This window comes from Polyodon spathula, chromosome 26 (genome assembly GCF_017654505.1).
Source record: "Polyodon spathula isolate WHYD16114869_AA chromosome 26, ASM1765450v1, whole genome shotgun sequence".
Lineage (NCBI taxonomy): Eukaryota > Metazoa > Chordata > Actinopteri > Acipenseriformes > Polyodontidae > Polyodon > Polyodon spathula.
In genome coordinates this window covers 2009344-2019222 of record NC_054559.1, presented here as the reverse complement: position 1 = coordinate 2019222, position 9879 = coordinate 2009344, and the positions used below count along the sequence as shown (strand labels likewise).

At 38.8% G+C, this 9879-nt stretch overlaps 1 pseudogene; it reads left to right on the top strand.

Moving 5' to 3' along the window:
• The first annotated feature begins 1606 nt into the window (after positions 1 to 1606).
• LOC121300465 overlaps positions 1607 to 9879 on the top strand; it is a 31396-nt pseudogene continuing 23123 nt past the window's right edge.

Here is a 9879-nt window from a genome sequence, read left to right as displayed (position 1 = left end):
AGATGGAGCACAAGAAGTCTGTGGCTGAGCTGGGACATGAACCAGGGACCTCCTGGGTACAAACCCTTTTCTTTAATCACCAGACCACGCTTGTGTACTGTATAGTCAGTGAAACATCTCCGTACAAAATCCGTTTCTGAGGGGACAGGAATTACAGCAGATTTAGAGAAAATGTAAAAAATATTGGAACAACACAACTCCATAGCCATGAAAAAAAAGACATTTGAAGCTTACTGGAAATACGTATTTAAAAAAATTTCATCCACTTCATATGTATTTCATACATCAAAATTCATTATAGGTGATTTTACATAGAATTCTTATATAGAGAGGCCTCGAATATTAGTATGGTTTTGTCACTAATGAACTATTTGCGAGTTTATTTTATAAAATTTGCTTGTCATTTGCTGCTGTCTAGTGGATATGCATACATGAATACATACCACACCAGAACAAAACATGTAGGGTTTAATTCACAAACAAACAAAACATATTGCACCTTAATTCCCGTTTACGGACTAACCTCTGAATCATTTCTCATGGTCTTCCTTTCAATAAAAACGAATTCAACACTATATTATTCTTCCCATTCCACACTTGGAGAAACTGTTGCAGAGTGAGGTTCTGTAGACTGAACTGATTTTTTTTATAAAACAAAATATGGGTCCACTGCTAGCCCTTAAAAAAACAAAAGTAAAAAATGTCCTGTTTTGTAAACTGTATTATTGTATGTTAATTATTTAAATTGGTGTCAAATTATTTCCAAAATATTAAGTCAATTATGTTTTTTTTATTTGTTGTTATTATAGTTATGTACTTTTTCTAACCAATCATAGTCTATTTTTCAAAATATTTGTAATAAAAAATAATTAAAACAGAACACAGCAAGATGTCAGTAAAAGCTCTTTGAAGGAGGAATGAATCTACCTGAGGGAATGTACACAAACTGGACTGCAAGCATCTTGCTTTTTTATAAGAGAAATGGAGTGTACGTGATACACTTTGGAACAATCTTGACAAAAAGTACACATCAATTTGTATTACAACATCAACACATCAGACCTGAAATATTATTGTACACATTTTCCCTGCATAATTGAAATAACACAATAACGCAAGAGTTAGACTGAACGGTGTAACACAATAACGCAAGAGTTAGACTGAACGGTGTAACACAATAACGCAAGAGTTAGACTGAACGGTGTAACACCATTTTTGGACTAGCCACGTAATTATAAGAAAACCTTGTCATCAGTTCGTTCACAGCTTCGGAAATTTTGCAGATGTTGCGTATTTATTAATTCCTCCATCACAGGTTACATTGGACGATACAGTTTTAAAATGCTATTGTTTGGCCGACCTAGTAGAACAGGTTTAGAACTAGTTAGTAATGGTCTCAAAGATAAGTAAAAATAATTAGGGACAAACTTCCTCAAACGATACACAATAATACTGCACTGCAATTCCGTTCGCTACACTGCCCCACCCACAAAGTCGAGCAGCCATTGGCTGTGTATAAATAATACTTGCGACGCAAGTGAGCATCACGCTTTTAGAATTTGGGTTAAAGTGAGGGCTTGTCAATCCTGGCAAATAAGCCTGCACCATAAACGATATTTTAGGAGCCTGACAGCTTGGATATGATGATGTCTGATTTCTCAGCTCTGGTGCTGTCGGTGTGGCTGTCACAGCAGTGCAGACAGATGGGCATAAACAAACAGACCCCAGTGCAGCAGAGCTGTCTGCCGGCGATATTAGAAGGTAAGGCCATCGTAATGCTATATATTTAACTATTTATATATGTAGAAAATACTGAATCAATGTCGATTAAATACGTCATACAAATCAATCTACAGACAAGAACCTCTAAACTCAACTAGACACTCCTGTACACGTCGTCGGGTGAGGCGGGGCTATCCAACAACATGCTTACCCACCTCCGGTTACCTGAAGCAGTAAAATTATGTAACAATTTTTGTTCCTGGGTAGTAAGTGTTATTTCCTAATTGCTTATGCCTCAAAAGTATAGAAAATGGCTATTATTCCCCACAAACTTTTGTGACCAGGACACAAATCTCGAAAAACTACTCACTTCTAAATCTTTTGTAGTCGTTTTTGTATTACTTTAGTATAAATACATGTTAATTTGGATTCATATGTTGTTTTTTTCTGACTTTATGTGAACGAAAAGACACACATTTGCCCGTTTTCCCATTGGAAGTAGTGATATTTTGAAATATCACTGTCCTGGACAAAAGCAAAGTTTGTGGGGAATAATAGCCATTTTCTATACTTTTGAGGCATAAGCAATTAGGAAATAACACTTACTACCCAGGAACGAAAAAATAAATAAAAATTTGTTACACGGTGTAAATATACAATTGTGCTGAGCTAAGAGTGAAGGGTTAGGATTAATTGCAGTGTATTTGAATCAACACAGATCACATGAAATTCCCATGTAAAGTTATGCTGCATGTCTTGTGTGTAGTTGAAATCGGAACGGTTTTGTCCACGTGGTTATTGGCAAAGAACGGGAACTTGATAATGTTACTCTTGGGGATATTCCACCCCTGAACTGAAGCAGCCCCCAGTAATAAAGTGCATGTACTAGCTGGATGGGAATGGGAGCTGGGTACACCAGACCTGTTCTTTTTTTTTTTTTTTGGTAATAATAATAATAATAATATACTAAATGTTTGTGTGTGTGGCCAAGAACTGCATTTATTTAGGGAGGTGGTGGGATGATTGTGAATCTGAATTATTCATCATCAATTGAGTGTTTGCTGAAGTTGAAGTTGTTATGTTTGACTTTTAATTGTTTTCAGGTTTCACCCTGGTACAAACCTAACGCTGGTTTCATTGATCCCAAACATGTTCTACAATGGCAACTGCCATTACTGTAACAAAAGTCAAGATCAGTGGATCTACACAGTCATTCTGCATTGATAGTACATTGATAACATCTGGGGAACCATAGCACCTGCGTGGCAGATTTGTATTCAGGGATACAGTGAGATATTCAGAAATGTCTGGAAAGAAGGGATTTGAAGAATAAAAGGGAAAATGAATGTCTCTCCCAGTCATTGTATTTCAAGGCTTGACCCCCAGTTTATTTTGTTTGTTTTTTGCAAGGTCGGGACTACATGGGCTGTGCAAAAACTGGCAGTGGAAAGATGGCTGCGTTCATCCTGCCAGTGCTGCAGAAACTGTCCGAGGACCCCTACGGGTTATTCTGTTGCTTACACCCACAAGGTCAGTATGTTCAAAGCTCATGCACTGCAGATTGTGTTGGGTTTACTAGCCTGAAAAAGAGCAAGTCTAAATTATAGGCAATAAATGAATGTTTTTTATTTTTCCAGGGAGCTGGCATATCAGAGTGGAGAGCAGTTCAGAGTACTGGGAAGGCCACTGGCACGGAGGGACTGTGCCGAGGAGGCTGGAATGAGTAAGACACTCTTACACTGTGAACTCTGAAAAATACAAATTCATGTTCAGCTAGATATCAGTTCACTTGTGAGAAAGATATCTCACAAGTTTATTTAAAAGTTGTATTATATTTTGCCAAGGTGAAGATAATCTATTCAGGGATAGGGTTAGTGCTCTGAGCGGTGGGGTAAAATTAACAAAAGCCAAACCCCTTTATTGACTGTTTTAAAAGGGAAAAAGGTTAAAGCATCACAAAATGACACACATTGCATAGTTCTGCATTAAAGTACATGGTGCAAACATTTGTAGGTCTCATATTTTACCATAATGCATGAACATTTTCAAATTATTATTATTTTTTTTAATTCAAATGTATTTATATTACCAGGCTAGAATCCTTCAGATATACATCTCAATTCAAGGGGTCCTGGCATTATGGTGAATTAGATTTTTTTTATGGTAATGAATTTGTTTCAATAATGAATGAAGCTGTTAGTGAAGAATATTTATGGAATGCTCCTTGCAGAGTCAATGCTATGCTTCCAATCAGCTTCTTAAAGTCACATGAAGGAATTAGATCAACATTGAAAACACGTCAATCACAAGAAAAGCAGAGTGGTACTCAAATGCAAACCAGTGTGTGAAACTTCAAAAGAAAATAAATGCAAAAATAATCGAAGTAAATACAGTCGACTCCACATAATTGCATGGGCTGAGGGAAGTGAGGGAATACAATGTGATACAAGGACAATACAGGTCTACAGGTACGTGGACATGTATATATGACTTGTTTTGATCAGATTCATAACTTTATTTTTCCTTATTTTACTACAAGTATCTTAAAACACTGAAGTTCAGAAAAATAAGCCAACTTGAAATACATTATACGCTCAATGCAAACAACACCTCTCTCTGGTAACGCATGATATAAAAAGTAAAATAATGTACTGTATATAACAGCTGGCATAAAGTTATTGTAATACAGTGCACTACAGTTAATAAAAGTTAAACAAGTGCATAGTACCTTACTGTAGATCTTGAGTACAACGGAGCAAAAAAAAGTGATGGAAGTTTGCACAGTATTCGGACGATTGAGCTGATAAACGGCTGTAAAAAGCGGTCATAAGACTGACAACCATTTGCCTCCATGAAGGCTCGTAGTGTGCTGAGGCTTGAGTTTTGCCATTTTCTGAGACTTTCTTGCTGGCTTTTCCCACTGTCATGTCGTTGCTATGCGCCCTACTTCACAACTATTGCTGAAACACTCAAACCTTGCAAAAATGTGTGCTTTTGCACAAAAATTGATAGTTTCCAACATTGCACAAAACCGCTGGACAGAGTTGGAAAATAGCAGTTTTTTTGCTCAATTTGCAAATGTGTTTGTGCCTCGCAAAAACACCTTTTTTTTTTTGGAGTATAAAACCACATTTTGTGGTGTAATACTAGTGTTTATATACACTTATAGAGGAAGGTGGGTGGAATTTGACATGACACCAGCAGTGCTGTTGCTGTACCCGGCGAGAAAATTATAACTGTAGTCAAGGAAGTGGGAATAGTATTTTTAACATAATCGGCAATATACACATTTGTGATGATGTGGCTTATCATCTTCTTTTGCATAGTAAAGTCGACTGTGAAATCCTCAGTGCCGATCCTTACAGGGCCCTCACTACTATTCCTGTGTACTGCCGGTACTACCATGTCTTTTGCTCTCGAAGCTATTGCAATAGAAGCATTATACAGCTGAATCCTTTATAAACATCGCTTGCGCTATCTTGCTTGCCATTTTGACACTGCTCGCTCCTAACAGACCGTTCAATAACTGCTAACATATGTTACGGGGCTCCACGAGAGGGTGCTCTGCTATTGAATGGACTCCGGACTTCACTGACACAGCATGGGAGAGCTGCAACGTGCTATTTCCCATGTTACACTGCACACAATTAGCAGTGCCATCACCAATTCCAGACACAAACATGCAAAATATTAAAAAAATAAACATGCTGATTTCACTGCAGTCACCAGCTGCATAGATTAACCATTCAGCAGAACAAGTGAGTACAGCATTAAGTTACAGTTTTATATCACTTTAGTGTCTGAGCAAGTTGTTGTATTTTAAGCAATTGAATGTGGTAGCAACTAACTTGCTCCTGAAGTGGCTCCAGCAATTGAATTTGGTGACCAATTTTTTTTTTGGCCTGGAGCCATTGACTTCTAAGACAAAAACTTTGTCTGGAGTCCTGATTTGTAATTTTGTTTTAAGTATATTTTTAAGAATAACAGGAAACAAAAGCAGAACAGGCTGTGAAGCCTATTGGACCAGAAGTGCTTTACCAGTGTTATTGCAAACACTCGCACATGAGACGATTGTGTAATTTTTATTTGTCATGCTTAATTTGCTGTATCATGATAGGTATCGTATCGCGACCCTCATATCGTACTGTGATAGGCATCGCATCGTGACCCTCGCAAAGTATCGTGATAGGCATCTTATCGCGACCCCGTTATCGTGATAGGCATCATGACCCTGATAGGCATCATGACCCTGATATCGTATCGTGACCCTCATAACCCTATGTGATAGGCATCGTGTCGTATTGTGACCCTTGTATTGTATCGTGACCCTCGTATCATATCGTGATAGGCATTGTATCGTGACCCTCATATCATGATAGGTATCATATCATGAAGACACTGCCGATAACCAGCCCAAGTGCCTTTAACGAGACGTGCAGCATGGGAAAGAGTGCAAGAGATGTTCACAGCTTTATTATTTACAAAAATACCATTAAAAATCAAATACATGCTGAACATAATGTGTGCCTGTGACAAAGTGCCTGCCCCTGTGTATATTTAATGTTATGTTGTGTGTTTAATGTTGGTGTATAGTCACTGGTACACAGGATATAAACAGGTCTGTGTAACACAAGTGTTTAAAATGTATATTTGTATTTAGGCACAAGGATTGCACAGCACTTCACGTGCAAGTAAAAAGTAATAATATGTGAGCACTGGGAATTGCACTTTATTAATTCATGTGCAGTTGTACCGCGACTCCAGTGGAATGATTGATTAGCAGTCGAGTCTTGGTACAGCTGCATAAAAACAGCATGTTTTCACTCACTTGCGGTTTGGGTGTTTGGTGAGTGGAGAACGGGAGAGAGAGGAAAGTTAAAATATCAATTGCTATTGCATGCTGGTGGCACCAGCACAATACTTGTATTTATCTGCTCACCGTATTTGTTAGTGTGTCTGTCCATGCACCGTGTTTTGTTAAGTATAGGCCGTTTTTGTTTGTCTATTTATTTTGGTGTAAAGTGCCGTGTCCTGTTTCTGTTTGTTTTTATTTTGCAATAAACCGGCGCAAGCAAGCGCCATCATCATTTCATTTCATCCGTCCTGCCTGTGTATTTCATTCTTTCCTGGTTCTGACGCCGCCCACTTCGGCCGTCTCTGTGATGGTGCCATTTCCATATAGGAAAATAGGAGCTAAGTGACTGTATTTCATGCTTGATAAGATGAGTTTACCAAAACCAATATAAAAAAGAGCTCTGTGTAAAATTCAAACTTGCAAGGCAATCTGTTTGAAACATTCTGAAAAGCAGCATGCACTTAAAGCAACATGTAGAAAACCTGAATGCACCATGCAGGTACAATAAGAACAAGTGAATGTCTTTCTGTGGGAATGGTTTAAACAGGCTTGTGTAAATAACAGGTACAGATTTCATTGAGGCGTTATTGTGTTTATGATACTGTGTGTGTACAGTAATTATTATTATTAGTAGTAGTAGTATTTTAAAGCATTGAAATGGTGCTGTCATTTGACCTTTTTTTAGGTACCGTATTAGATTTGAACCTGTGATCCAGCACACTGTCTAAACTGGCTCACATTTCCAGTCGCAAGCGACGCCGGATTGGGCAGGTTTAACTGCAAACTGGTGTAAAAGGCCTTGATAAAGCCAGTCACATGGTCACACAGGTGGAAATACCTTCACTTTGCACACTAGCTTCATAGTTTATTTTGTGGTAGTATTGAGATGTTCTCTTTCATTGAGCAAAAAATTATGTTTACATTTGGAAAGATCTTTAATAATAAAGCTAAAAATAATACTTGGAATAAGTAGAATAATACGTAGAATCCTAAGTGCCGGACCGAACAGCCTTCCTTATTCCACTCTAATCATGTGACAACCTTTCTGTAACATTGTGACTCTGTTTTTGAGTTGTCTCTTCAGATAGTACAGGCCCTGGAACTCTCTAAAAAGCTTTACGTTGTCATAGCTACCCCCGGGACACTGGCAGACCATATCAGAAGTTCCAACACCTTCAACGTGAGAAAACTCTGCTTCCTGGTATAAACTAGTCAGGCTTCTTGTCATTACCTTACACCAAACACTTCAGAGGGGAAGCTAGCCAAACAGGGAATTTTCAAAAAAAATTTATTTTTATATATTACTATATTTTCCTTAATCCCTTATTTCCCTTAATATGAATTATACAAAATCTTTATTTAAGATCAGCTGTACCTTTTAGTAGATTTGTTTTGCTCTTCGGGTGACAGAAGCACTTGGGTTTGCTTCAAAGTGCTCTGGAGAAGGCACTGTTATATCATAAGAGACCAGGTCAGATGTACAGAAGTGAATCTATTTAGCCTAGAACAGAGAGGAATTAGTCTTGGGAATTGGGAATGCATTGGGCTTGCTGCGTCTGCACACTAGGTAATACACTGAGGATGCATTGGGCTTGCTGTGTCTCCTAACAGTTTACCCTTCCTCCCAGGTTCTAGATGAAGCTAACAGACTCCTAGAACAAGGCTGTACAGATTTCACCAAAGACCTGGAGGTGATCCTGGGAGCTGTTCTTCCTAATAGACAGACCTTGCTGTAAAGCGCCATGTGATGAGTCAAAGGGGTTTCGGTCTGCAATTCAGCCTCCCAACAGTAGAAGGCATCAAACCAACTCGGGACTTCCCTTACCAAGGTCTTGTGACCATGACAAAAGTCATCTTTTTGAGGGGCGGCACCTTGGTGAGGGGCGGAAGTACGAGTATATAAATTCCAGCCTCTGGGATTGGTGATCCACTGACTACCGGGGCGGGGTTTGCATACTAAAGGGAACGTGCTACTGTGTTCGGGGTTGGTCCTGAGGAATAGAGGCGGGGAAAAAAAGGCTGGAGGGAAGTACGTGCGGGGTGGACTGTGTTATTTACTTTTAATTACGGACGGAGGCCTTACTAACTTTGCTCTTTTCTATTTTTATTCCTTTTTGTTTCATTTTTGGATTGAGCAGATCACGAAGAGGATTAAGAGGCTTCTGTTCCTTTATTTTTTATTACTCCAGCACTCCCTCCCTCACATCCTTCTTTATTGTTTTTTTTTCTTTTCCATGTAATATTAAATAAAACTTTTATTTATTTTACACGTAAATCGCTGTCTGGAAAATCCATTTTTACTCACACGCCTCACACGCCACCTTAACAGACACCCTGCAGGAGCTGAAGAGCATAGGCCTGAACAAGCCCTTCTAGTGAGAGTCTCAGTCGAGTGAGCATCCACCATGCAGCCAGACACAATACTGTCTATAACTAACCTAGTGTGCACTGCCATTCACCAGAGAGGTCTCGCATGTAAAGTTTCAGAAGCAATATGTTTTCACTCGCACTTTATGATTCATTTCAGCTCCGCAGTTTCTTAAATCTTGCATGTCAGTCATTCAGGGAAGCAGATGACTGGTTACTAGCAGGAAAGACAGCCTTAAGAACATAAGAACATAAGAAAGTTTACAAACGAGAGGAGGCCATTCGGCCCATCTTGCTCGTTTGGTTGTTAGTAGCTTATTGATCCCAAAATCTCATCAAGCAGCTTCTTGAAGGATCCCAGGGTGTCAGCTTCAACAACATTACTGGGGAGTTGATTCCAGACCCTCACAATTCTCTGGGTAAAAAAGTGCCTCCTATTTTCTGTTCTGAATGCCTCTTTGTCTAAACTCCATTTGTGACCCCTGGTCCTTGTTTCTTTTTTCAGGCTGAAAAAGTCCCTTGGGTCGACACTGTCAATACCTTTTAGAATTTTGAATGCTTGAATTAGGTCGCCACGTAATCTTCTTTGTTCAAGACTGAACAGATTCAATTCTTTTAGCCTGTCTGCATATGACATGCCTTTTAAGCCTGGAATAATTCTGGTCGCTCTTCTTTGCACTCTTTCTAGAGCAGCAATATCTTTTTTATAGCGAGGTGACCAGAACTGAACACAATATTCAAGATGAGGTCTTACTAGTGCATTGTACAGTTTTAACATTACTTCCCTTGATTTAAATTCAACACTTTTCACAATGTATCCGAGCATCTTGTTAGCCTTTTTTATAGCTTCCCCACATTGTCTAGATGAAGACATTTCTGAGTCAGCAAAAACTCCTAGGTCTTTTTCATAGATTCCTTCTCCAATTTCAGTATCT